Source organism: Jaculus jaculus, chromosome 18 (genome assembly GCF_020740685.1).
Source record: "Jaculus jaculus isolate mJacJac1 chromosome 18, mJacJac1.mat.Y.cur, whole genome shotgun sequence".
NCBI classification, from domain to species: Eukaryota; Metazoa; Chordata; class Mammalia; order Rodentia; family Dipodidae; genus Jaculus; species Jaculus jaculus.
The window spans coordinates 39,200,332-39,213,269 of record NC_059119.1 but is presented as its reverse complement, the minus strand read 5'-3'; the positions used below and the strand labels follow the sequence as shown (position 1 = coordinate 39,213,269).

General features: G+C 42.4%; 1 pseudogene; it reads left to right on the top strand.

The window, feature by feature from the left end:
* Positions 1 to 1,061: 1,061 nt before the first annotated feature.
* Positions 1,062 to 2,481, top strand: LOC101596913 (annotated as a pseudogene).
* The last annotated feature ends 10,457 nt before the right edge of the window (positions 2,482 to 12,938 follow it).

The window sequence follows — 12,938 nt, the reverse complement described above, 5'->3', positions numbered from 1 at the left end:
AGCCTAACCAAGGAAAAAAGTGTGTTTGGAACAAATTTGGAGCTCAACCCTAAGATGTGAGCACTGATTTATAAATATTAGTGATGCTGGTTGTTTGACAGTGTTCCTTTGGATTTGTAACATAAGGAGATCCATTTACCCCTAGGAAATTGTACACATCCTCACCAGCCTGGGGACATGATCTAAACAAAAGATTGGAAGAAGAGCCACTCCAGCTACTTTGGACTAGCCCCATTCTATAATACATCACTGTAACTGCTCTTAAAGTTATAGGTGCCCTACTGGAATTCATCATACTCAGGTAAAGAAGACCCATATAGCTGAAGGGAACATGTCTTAGATGGCACAACAATGTCCAGACAAGCCACTGAATCACCCTGTAGATGCACCAGGAGTGCTCCAAAGAGCTGAAGCTTTGCACTGATCACACATGGAAGCTGGTTAGTCTATATACAGCTGAAGATTGAGGATCTGCAGGCCTGTACCAATTGCATAACTGGAGACAATTGGCCCATGCTTGTCAGAAGCTTGAAGAAGTCTATGGGGAACACCTCTGGGCCATGATCATGATGCCACTCCACCCAACTGGGTCTGGCAGCAGTACCATTGCTGGTATTCTTAGTGGGGATGGGGCAATGGCCCCACTGTTAAAACTTGGGGAAGACTTCCGGGTCTCTTCGGAGCGGGCGCTCACGTGGAGGCGGGGATGCTCGGCCGGCGGGTGGAACGGGTGGGTGAGTGCCCGGGACGCGGGGGGGGGGGGGGGGGGGGGGGGGCTGGAGCGGGCCTGGGGCGGGGCGCGCGGTGAGGAGGAAGGAGGACCGCCGGCACCCCCAGATGGTCCCGGAGGGCACTCCTGCCGTCCCCCAGAAGCCCTGGGCTCTGAAGTCGGGGACCCCCGCATGGCTCTTCTTGTGCTGAGGCGGGGGCGCCGCGGGACATGGGAACGGCCTCTCTCCTGGGCTCGGGGTAGTCCTGCGGGATGGGTTCGAATCCCGGTTTTGCAGCTTTGATAACTCTGAGACCTTGTACTCACGTATTAACGTCGCCAAGGCCTGTGAGGAATGATCACCAAGACCCACAAAGTAGACCTGGGCCCAGGGGTCCCAGAGAAGAAAAAGAAAAAAAAGAAGATTGCAGTGGTCAAAGAACCCGAGACTCAGTACTCTGTCTTAAATAGTGACGATTATTTTCTGACATTTCTCCTGCAAGGCCCATATCCCCCTCTGATAATGTGGCTGGTCAGGGGCAGGTCTCCGAGATGTCTCTGGGCAAGAAAAAGAAGAAAAAGAAGGACCACCATACCTCTTGTAAGGAGTTTTCAGAACCTGAGCCCCTGGTATGTGCCAGACTGATAGAGTCACCCAGTGTTAGAAACCAGGTCCTTGACCAGCTGGAATGTCTTAGTGGAGAGAAGAAAAAGAAAAGGAAGTCCTTATCTCTGGCTGCTTCCCAAAGCTCAAAGTTGAAGACTTCCCCTGACCCCAAACAGGGCAAGGAGGTGAGCGGAGCTGGCAAGAAAGTCAAAAAGCACAAAGAGAAAAAGACACGAGATGCATAGCCTTCTCCACCAAGGACCCCTGGCTGTGTGAGGCTGGCGATGCTCTGTACGCAGCCTCAGTGGAGAAGGAGGAGGCTGAGGGGCAGGTGGCCCTGGGGCAGAAACGCAAGCAAGGCAGCCCCAGAGAGCACAGCTTGAAAACGAAGGCGGCCCCCCAGGAGAGCGACACCCTCCAGGTTCACTCTAGGCACAGTAGGGCTGTAGAGACTAGCCCCGGGAAAGGAAGGAAGAAGCAACAGGTTGAAGCTGGTGTTCTAGACTACATCTCAATAGGAGACAGCCTGAAATCTCCAGGGAAGAAGAAGGGGAAGTCCAAGAAAAAGGAAGAACAGCCAGTTGGTGAGGAGCTGGCAGTGAAAACAAAGAAAAAGAAGAGGAAAGAGCACAGAGTAGCAGAAGTTCCCTTGGAGGAGGAGGAGGTGTCTGATGCAGACTTGGAGGTGGTGCTGGAAAAGAAACACAACATGGATGAAACCTACATAGACCAGGTGAGGCGAAAGGCCTTGCAAGAAGAGATTGATAGGGAGTCTGGCAAGACAGAAGCTTCAGAACCCAGGAAGTGGACAGGAACCCAGTTTGGTCAGTGGGATACTGCTGGTTTTGAAAATGAGGAACAGAAACTGAAATTTCTCAAACTGATGGGTGGCTTTAAGCATCTTCCCCCTTCATTCAACCGCCCCCCCCCCCAACATGACTGGGAGACCCAACATGGCCCTCAGCAAGAAGGCCGCAGACACACTACAGCAGAACTTGCCGCAGGACTACGACCGAGCCATGAGCTGGAAATACAGCTGTGGAGCTGGCCTTGGATTCCTCACCACCACAAACAAACTCTTCTATATCAATAGGAACGCCTCCAAGTCTGTCAAGCTTGATGATTAAATTCTAGGGTCTTGCCTCCCCGAGCAACCCAAATTACATCTTGTTTGATTATGTAGATGAAAGCCAGTTGGAAAGTTGTCTTGAGTTAAACAAGAAGAATAAGGAAACTCATGATGGGTTTTGGACAAAATGGGTAGGATGGCTTGTGTGTCAGGACTATAATATGTGTGGCTAAAACTTTTATTTTCTGTGTTAAGTGTTCAATCCCTGCTTGGTGTGTAAGTAATAGTAGCTAACATCTGTTAAGTTTTAGCATGTACAGAGCACATACTGAAGGGTTTTCTTTGCATTAGTATAAATAATCATGACTGTGAAATGGATGTTATTCTTATTTCCATCTTATAGATGTGGCAACTGAAGTTCAGAGATAAAAGTAATAAAACTGCCCAGGGTCACCTAAAAAAAAAAAAAACTTGGGGGAGAAAATAGCTATAGCCCTATCCTATATGGTGACAGAAAACATGATTGGAGGGGCTATTTTTTATCTTAATTAAAAAATGGGGGGGGCAGTTAGAGGTAGGATCTCATTCTAGCCTACACTGACCTGAAATTCACTGTGTACTCTCACGGTGGCCTTGAACTCATGGTAATCATCCTACTACCTACCTCTGACTCCCAAGTACTGGGAGTAAAGGCTTGAACTACCATGCCTGGCTTTGTATACACTTTTAACATGCCCTGTCTGCTAAATTCATGGATAATGTACACCAAATAGCTGGGTCATTGGTAGACCTACAAAAGCAGCTAAATTCCCTGGCTGATATGGTTATATAAAACCAGAGAGGGCTGAATCTGCTTACAGCTAATAAAGGAGGGCCATATTTTTTTTATCTTTTCACAATTTTTATTAACATTTTCCATGATTATAAAAAATATCCCGGGCTGGAGAGATGGCTTAGCGGTTAAGCGCTTGCCTGTGAAGCCTAAGGACCCCGGTTCGAGGCTCGGTTCCCCAGGTCCCACGTTAGCTAGATGCACAAGGGGGCGCATGCATCTGGAGTTTGTTTACAGAGGCTGGAAACCCTGGTGCGCCCATTCTCTCTCTCCCTCTATCTGTCTTTCTCTCTATGTCTGTCACTCTCAAATAACTAAATAAAAAATGAACATATAAACAATACCAACCTATTAAGTAACCTCTACCCTTCCTTTCTCTTCCTTTATATCTCCTTTTTAACTTACTGGCCTCTGCTACTAAGTATTTTCCTTCTCATGCAGATGCCCAGTCATCTGTAGCTAGGATCCACATATGAGGGAGAACACGTGACACTTGGCTTTCTGGGACTGGGTTACTTCACTTAGTATAATCCTTTCCAGATCCATCCATTTTTCTAAAAATTTCTTAACTTCATTTTTCTTTACTGCTGAGTAGAACTCCATTGTATAAATGTGCCACATCTTCATTAACCACTCATCTGTTGAGGGACATCTAGGCTGGTCCCATTTCCCAGATATTATAAATTGAGCAGCAATAAACATGGTTGAGTACATACTTCTAAGGAAATGAGATGATTCCTTTGGATATATGCCTAGGAGTGCTATAGCTGGGTCATATGGTAGATCAATCTTTAGCTGTTTTAGGAACCTCCACACTGATTTCCACAATGGCTGGAACAGATTGCATTCCCACCAGGAGTGTCAAAAGGTTCCTCTTTTTCCACACCCCAGCCAACATTTATGATCATTTGTTTTCATGATAGTAGCCAATCTGACAGGAGTGAGATGGAATCTCAATGTAGTTTTAATCAGCATTTCCCTGATGACTAGTGATGTAGTACATTTTTTAGATGCTTATACACCATTCGTATTTCTTCCTTTGAGAATGTTCTACTTAGCTCCATAGCCCATTTTTTGATTGGCTTATTTGATTCCTTATTATTTAACTTTTTGAGTTCTTTGTATATCCTAGTTATTAATCCTGTATCAGATGTATAGCTGGCAAAGATTTTTCCCCATTCTGTAGGTTGCCTCCTTGCTTTATTCACTGTGTCCTTTGCAGTGCAAAATCTTTGGAATTTCATGAGGTCCCAGTGACTAATCTGTGGTTTTATTTCCTGAGCAATTGGGGTTGTATTCAGAAGGTCTTTTCCAAGACCAATATGTTGAAGGGGTCTCCTACTTTTTCCTCTAGCAGTTTCAGAGTTTCAGGTCTGATGTTAAGGTCTTTAATCCATTTGGACTTAATTCTTTTATTTTTTAATTTTTATTAACATTTTCCATGATTATCAAATATATCCCATGGTAATTCCCTCCCTCCCCACCCCCCAACTTTCCCATTTGAAATTCCATTCTCCATCATATTACCTCCCCATTACAATCCTTGTAATTACATATATACAATATCAAAACCTGTTAAGTATCCTCTTCCCTTCCTTTCTCTACCATTTATGTCTCCTTTTTACCTTACTGGCCTCTGCTGCAAAGTATTTTCCTTCTCACGCAGAAGCCCAATCAGCTGTAGCTAGGATCCACATATGAGAGAGAACATGTGGCGCTTGGCTTTCTGGGCCTGGGTTACTTCACTTAGTATAATACTTTCCAGGTCCATCCATTTTTCTGCAAATTTCATAACTTCATTTTTCTTTACCGCTGAGTAGAACTCCACTGTATAAATGTGCCACATCTTCATTATCCACTCATCTGTTGAGGGACATCTAGGCTGGTTCCATTTCACAGATATTATAGACTGAGCAGCAATAAACATGGTTGAGCACGTACTTCTAAGGAAATGAGATGATTCCTTTGGATATATGCCTAGGAGCGCTATAGCTGGGTCTTATGGTAGATCAATCTTTAGCTGTTTTAGGAACCTCCACACTGTTTTCCACAATGGCTGGAACAGATTGCATTCCCACCAGCAGTGTAGAAGGGTTCCTTTTTTTCCACATCCCCGCCAACATTTATGATCATTTGTTTTCATGATGGTGGCCAATCTGACAGGAGTGAGATGGAATCTCAATGTAGTTTTAATCTGCATTTCCCTGATGACTAGTGACGTAGAATAATTTTTTAGATGCTTATATGCCATTCGTATTTCTTCCTTTGAGAACTCTCTATTTAGCTCCATAGCCCATTTTTTAATTGGCTTGTTTGATTCCTTATTAATTAACTTTTTGAGTTCTCTGTATATCCTAGATATTAATCCTCTATCAGATATATAGCTGGTGAAGATTTTTTCCCATTCTGTAGGTTGCCTCTTTGCTTTTTTCACTGTGTCCTTTGCAGTGCAAAATCTTTGTAATTTCATGAGGTCCCAGTGATAAATCTGTGGTTCTATTGCCTGAGGAATTGGGGTTGTATTCAGAAGGTCTTTTCCAAGACCAATATGTTGAAGGGTTTCCCCTACTTTTTCCTCTAGAAGTTTCAGAGTTTCAGGTCTAATGTTAAGGTCTTTAATCCATTTGGACTTAATTCTTGTGCATGGCGAGAGAGAAGAATTTATTTTCATCCTTCTGCAGATATATATCCAGTTTTCAAAACACCATTTGCTGAAGAGGCTGTCTCTTCTCCAATGAGTATTTTCGGCATTTTTATCGAATATCAGGTGGCTATAGCTACTTTGGCTTACATCTGGGTCCTCTATTATGTTCCACTGATCTACATGTCTGTTTTTGTGCCAGTACCATGCTGTTTTTGTTACTACGGCTCTGTAGTATAGGTTAAAATCAGGTATGGTGATACCACCAGCCTCATTTTTGTTGCTCAGTATTATTTTAGATATTCGAGGTTTTTTGTGATTCCAGATGAATTTTTGGATTGTTTTTTTCTATTTCCACGAATAAAGCCTTTGGAATTTTGATAGGGATTGCATTAAATATATAGATTGCTTTAGGTAAGATTGCCATTTTCACAATATTGATTCTTCCAATCCAGGAACAAGGGATGTTTCTCCACTTTCTAGTGACTTCTGCAATTTCTTGCTTGAGTGTTTTAAAGTTCTCATTGTAGAGATTCTTTATTTCCTTGGTTAGGTTTATTCCAAGGTACTTTATTTGTTTTGATGCAATTGTGAATGGGAGTGATTCTCTGATTTCATCCTCTGTGTGTTTGTTGTTAGCATATAGGAAGGCTACTGATTTCTGTGTATTTCTTTTGTATCCTGCTACATTGCTGTAGGTTTTGATCAGCTCTAACAGTTTGCTAGTAGAGTCTTTAGGGTCCTTTATGTATAGAATCATGCCATCTGCAAATAATGATAACTTGATCTCTTCCTTTCCAATTTGTATCCCTTTTATGTGTGACTCTTGCCTTATTGCTATGGCTAAGACTTCCAAAACTATATTAAATAAAAGTGGGGACAGTGGACACCCTTGTCTTGTTCCTGATTTTAGTGGAAAAGCTTCTAGTTTTTCCCCATTTACTAATATGTTGGCTGTAGGCTTCTCATAAATAGCCTTTATTATATTGACATATGTTCCTTCTATTCCCAGTCTCTGTAGGACTTTTATCATGAAGGGATGTTGGATTTTGTCAAATGCTTTCTCTGCGTCTAGTGAGATGATCATGTGATTTGTGTCCTTCAACCCATTTATGTAACATATTACATTTATAGATTTGCGTATGTTGAACCATCCCTGCACTCTGGGATAAAGCCTACTTGGTCAGGGTGAATATCTTTTTGATATACTCTTGTATTCTGTTTGCCAATATTTTGTTGTGAATTTTTGCATCTATGTTCATAAGGGAGATTGGTATGTAATTTTCTTTTTTTGTTCTATCTTTGCCTGGTTTTGGTATCAGGGTGATGCTGGGCTCATAGAAGGAGTTTGGCAGAATTCCTTCTTTTTCTATTTCCTGGAAAAGCAATGGTGTTAGCTCTTCCTTGAAGATCTGGTAAAATTCAGCAGTGAATCCTTCTGGGCCTGGGGTTTTTTTAGTTGGGAGATTATTGATAACTGTTCGGAGCTCCATGTTTGTTATAGGTCTATTTAAGTGATTAATCTCATTTTGATTTCATTTAGGTAGGTCATATAGATCAAGGAAATCATCCATTTCTTTCAGATTTTCATACTTTGTGGAGTATATGCTTTTATAGTATGTCCCTATGATTTTTTGAATTTCTCTGGAATCTGTTGTGATGTTAACTTGTTCATCTCTGATTTTATTATTTTGTATCTCTTCTCTCTTTCTTTTGGTCAGATTTGCTAAGGGCCTATCAATGTTGTTTATCCTTTCAAAGAACCAACTCTTTGTTTCATTAATTCTTTGGATTGTTCTTTTTGTTTCTATTTCATTAATTTCTGCCTTAATCTTTATTATTTCTTCCCGCCTACTGATTTTTGGTTTGCCTTGTTCTTCTTTTTCCAAGGCTTTAAGGCAAAGCATTAGGTCGTTTACTTGTGACTTTTCTAATTTCTTAATATAGGCACTTAAGGCTATAAATTTACCTCTTAGAACTGCCTTCATTGTGTCCCAGAGATTTTGGTATGTTGTGTTCTCATTATCATTTGACTCTATAAATTTTCTGATTTCTCTCTTGATTTCTTCATTGACCAATTCATCATTTAGTACTGTATTGTTTAGTTTCCATGATTTTGTGTATGCTGTATAGCCTTTCAGGCTACTGATTTGTAGTTTAATTCCATTGTGGTCAGATAGAATGCAAGGAATTATTTCAATTTTCCTGAATTTGTTAAGATTTGCTTTGTGTCCTAATATATGGTCTATTTTAGAGTATGTTCCATGTACTGCTGAAAAGAATGTATATTCTGCAGCCTTTGGATGAAATGTCCTGTATATATCTGTCAAGTCCATTCCTTCTGTGACCTCATGTAGTCCAGATGCCTCTGTTTATTTTTTCCCGGGATGACCTGTCAATTGATGAGAGTGGGGTGTTAAAGTCACCTACCGCCACTGTGTTTGGTGTTACCTGTGACCTTAGTTCTAATCGTGTTTGTTTGACGAATTTGGGAGCCCCCATGTTAGGGGCATATATGTTTAGGATTGTAATGTCCTCTTGTTGGATTGTGCCCTTAATCAATATGAAGTGACCTTCCTTATCTTTCTTGACTAACATTGGACTAAAGTCTACACTGTCCTATATTAGGATAGCAACCCCTGCTTGTTTTCTAGGCCCATTTGCTTGAAACACCGTCTTCCAACCTTTCACCCTAAGATAATTTCTATCCTTTGTAGAAAGGTGAGTTTCTTGGAGACAACAAATTGTAGGATCCTGCTTTTTAACCCAGTCTGCAAATCTATGTCTTTTCATTGGGGCATTGAGGCCATTGATATTAAGAGATATTATTGAAAGGTGTGTATTTATGTTTGCCATTTTTGTGTGTGTGTGTGTGTGGTTCTGGTTCTACCTGTGGGGTCTTGTGTTAACTAGTATTTGCGTATTGCTTGTTTTTTCTAGGTTCCTTATATGTTTGCTTTTCCTTTTCTTCTGCATGGAGGATTCTATGAAGTATTTTCTATAGAGCTGGTTTTGTCTTCAAATACTCCTTTAAGCTGCTTTTGTCATGGAATGTCCTTATTTCTCCGTCTATTTGCATGGATAACTTTGCAAGATAAAGTAACCTTGGTTGACAGTTGTTATCTTTCAGAACTTGGAATATATCACCCCAAGCCCTTCTGCCTTTAAAAGTTTGTGGTGAATAATCTGGTGTAATCCTGATGGGCTTACTTTTGTAGGTAACTTGATTTTTCCCTCTAACTGCTTTCAATATTTTTTTCTTTGGTGTGTGTGTTTGGAAGTTTGATTATAATATGGCGAGGAGAGGTTCTTTCTGGGTTTTGTCTGGCTGGGGTTCTAAAGGCTTCCTGTATCTGTATTGGCACCTCTTTCCCAATTTGGGGGAAGTTTTCTTCTATGATTTTGTTGAAGACAACTACTATGCCTTTGGAGTGGAAGAGTTCTCCTTCTACTATGCCCTGAATTCTAATATTTGATCTTTTCATAGTGTCCCGAATATCTTGAAATTCCCACTCATACTTTTCTATAAGTTTGTCTTTTTCTTTGTTGGCCTGTATTAGATCTGCCACCTGGTCTTCTAGCTTAGATATTCTGTCCTCTCCTTCATCCATTGTACTGGTAAGATTTTCTACAGAGTTTTTTATTTCATTAACTGTGTTCTTCATTGCTAGTAATTCTAACTGGTTTTTCTTTATTATTTCTATTTCCTTATTTATGTCTTGTATTGCCTTCTTTATTTCATGAAATTGGTGTCCTGCATCTTCTTTGATTCCTTTGATTTCCTCTTTAAGTTCTTCTTTGACTCCTTTGATTTGTTCTCTGACTTCGTTGAACATATTTACAATCATCCTTTTGAAATCTTTTTCAGGCATTTCCTCTAACTCGTTCTCACTGGAGGTCATTTCTGATGCATTAATACTTTTAGGTGGATTTATATCATCTTGCTTTTTAGTGTTTCTTGTGTTATAATGTATATATTTTTGCATCTTGGATTAAGTTAATGCTTGGATTTTCTAGCTAGCTGTGTATTCTTAGCTGTATCAGTTGATTTGATGTTATATATTTTCAGGGTAGGAGCTTAAGGTGTTAGATGTGGCTCTTAAGACTCTGAGAGTATCTACAAAGGTGTTCCTAGGGGTTGAGTTTCCCTGCTATGGGAGTATTCAAATAGGCTGAGTGGAATAAAACACAGGTAGATTCTAAAAGTTAACTAAACACTGTACCCATTCAGTCAAAAACAGCCCCAAGTATGTATGCCAGAGTAGTTATTATAACAACCAGATCCTCTATCAATATAGAGGTTAAGATTTCTGGTCTGTTGAGGGATCCCAGTCAGCTTGTGACCAAGTGAGACCCTTCCCTGGTGCAAACCCAGTTACCTTGGATGATTTTGGTCTCATTCAAGTTGCTGCCTGTGTCGTCGGACTGCTGTTCTGATTTCTGGAGCTGGGCACTGGCTTTTCCTGCGGGGCAGGCCAAGCCTGGCAACTGTGGCCCTGCAGATCAGCACCCCCGCTGCTGGAACTGCTGCTGCGAAAGCTGCCTCTGCTGGGTCTGTCAGTAGCTCAAGCTGCTGCTGCTGGGCCCACTGCTGCTGTTGCCTCTGCTGCTGCTGCTGCTGCTGCTGTAGCTGCCACTTCTGGAGCCACTGCTGTTGCTGAAGCTGCTGCTGCTGGGTCTGCTGTTGTTGCCACTCCTGGATCTGCTGCTGCGGGGTCTGCCGCTGTTGCTGCTCCTGGGTCTCTGCTGGTGGGGCCACTGGTATCGGTTCCAGAGCTGCTGATGTTGCTGCCGAACTCTGCTCCTGCTTGGGTTCCGCTGTCGGCTCAAGTTGGCGTGGCCAGATCCCAGACCGCTGCTCTGTTCGCCGGAGCTGGGCTCAGGAAGTGGGGGAGGGGAGGGAGCCGCAGCTGCTCTGGTTCGCTCACTACTACACATGTTCTTCTACCTCGCGGTCTGCTCCTCCGTTTCTCACTGGTGCTCTCCCTTCACGTTTCCTGAGTTGCGGAGAGCGCTGGTGTGAGGGGAAGCTCCACACCTGGCTTTTCCTGTGGCTGGAGTCGAGCTTGGTGGCTTTCTGGTTTGTCCCACCGCCGCCGCGTTTGGCGGAGCTGTCGGTGCTGCTTTTGCCGGCCTGTGCGAGGCCTGGATGCTCTGGATCTCTCCTACTTCTCCACTGCTGCTTCAATTTCCTATACACCTCACTTTTTAGTAAAAGTGTGTGTTTTGCTGAGTTTTTTTGGTCTTTTTTTCCCCCCAGGCTGCTTTGGCGTGGTACCTAAGCCACCATCTTAACTGAAAGCTGGACTTAATTCTTGTGTATGGAGAGAGAGAAGAATCTATTTTCATCCTTCTGCAGATATATATCCAGTTTTCCCAACACCATTTGCTGAAGAGGCTGTCATTTCTCCAATGAATATTTTTGGCATTTTTATCAAATATCAGGTGGCTATAGCTACCTGGACTTGCATCTGGGTCCTCTATTCTATTCCATTGATCTTCATGTCTGTTTTTTTGCCAGTACCACACTGTTTTTGTTACTATACCTCTGTAGTATAGCTTAAAATCAGGTATGGTGATACCACCGGCCTCATTTTTGTTGCTCAGTATTATTTTAGTTATTCAAGTTTTTTTTTGGAATCCAAATGAATTTTTGGATTGTTTTTTCTATTTCCATGAAGAATGTCTTTGGAATTTTGATAGGGTGTCGGGAGCCATTTTGACTGGACTTGTATCCATAACTCTGGGCTTTTTGTAGCAACACTTTAGCAAAACTATAGCAAGGCTTTAGCAAAATTATAGCAAGTCTTTAGCAAAACTATAGCACCTACATGTAAGCAAGATCATGTACATTCAGTGTCAGAAGCCACTGGACTGGCCTTAATAGTTGTTGCAGTCCGGTTCACATTGCTGGTAGAAATCACCCAACCAAGAGTAGCTTCTAGGCAAAAGAGGTTTATTTTGACTTACAGGCTCGAGAGGAAGCTTCACGATGGCAGGGGAAAACGATGGCATGAGCAGAGGGTGGACATCACTCCCTGGCCAACAGAAGGTGGACCACAGCAACAGGAGTGTGTGCCAAACACTGGCATGGGGAAACTGGCTATAAAGCCCATAAGCCTGCCCCCAACAATACACTCCCTCCAGGAGGCATTAATTCCCAAATCTCCATCAGCTGGGAACCTAGCATTCAGAACACCTAAGTTTATGGGGGACACCTGAATCAAACCACCACATTCCACCCCTGGCCCCCATAAACTGATATCCATACATGATGTAAAATACAATGCATTCAGTCTGACTTTAAAAGTCCCCATAGTTTTTATCAATTCCAATGATGTTCATACATCCCCATAGTTCAAGATCTTTTAAGTGAGCTGTAATACCAAAAAATAACCTCAAAAAAACCATAATGGCACAGAATAAATATTCACACTGCAAAAGATGGCATTGGGCATAGCAAAGAAACATTTAACCATTACAAGATTTAAAACAACCAGGGCAAATATCAAACTCTGTAGCTTCAAGTCCAGCAACTCTAGCCAGTGACAAATCTTCAAGTCCGAAATTCTAACCAGCAACAAGTCTCTGGCATTCCAATTCTGCCCCTCCAGCTAGGCTACTCACAGTCCTGGAAAACTTCACTGGGGCCAGCAGCTCCTTGTCAGCCATCTCGTGGTCCCGGCATCTCCACTGGGTCTCCACTGCAAGCCATGGTTCATCCTCATGGCCTTATGGGGTCTCTATGCAGGCAACCAGCAAACCTGTTTCACACTGCCCATGGCCATTTCCAAAATACAAGACCGTGTTGCAAACTCAATGACCCTCTTTCCAGCATTTGTTATACTCCACGATACCAGGTAGGGTGCCACTTTGTTAATCCAGGGGGGATTAAAGCAGACTTTGAAGATCAGGACTCCTTGAGCACTCAGGCCCCTTCTAAAGAGTCTATATTCTTCTTGCTGCCCCAGCACAGGTCAGCAAGCCCAGTCTCAAAAGTTGTAATCTCTCAGTTGCAGCTGAATGGGCAAGAGTTCACCCAAAGATTTTTCTTTCTGTGCCATATCCCTCTGCACACAC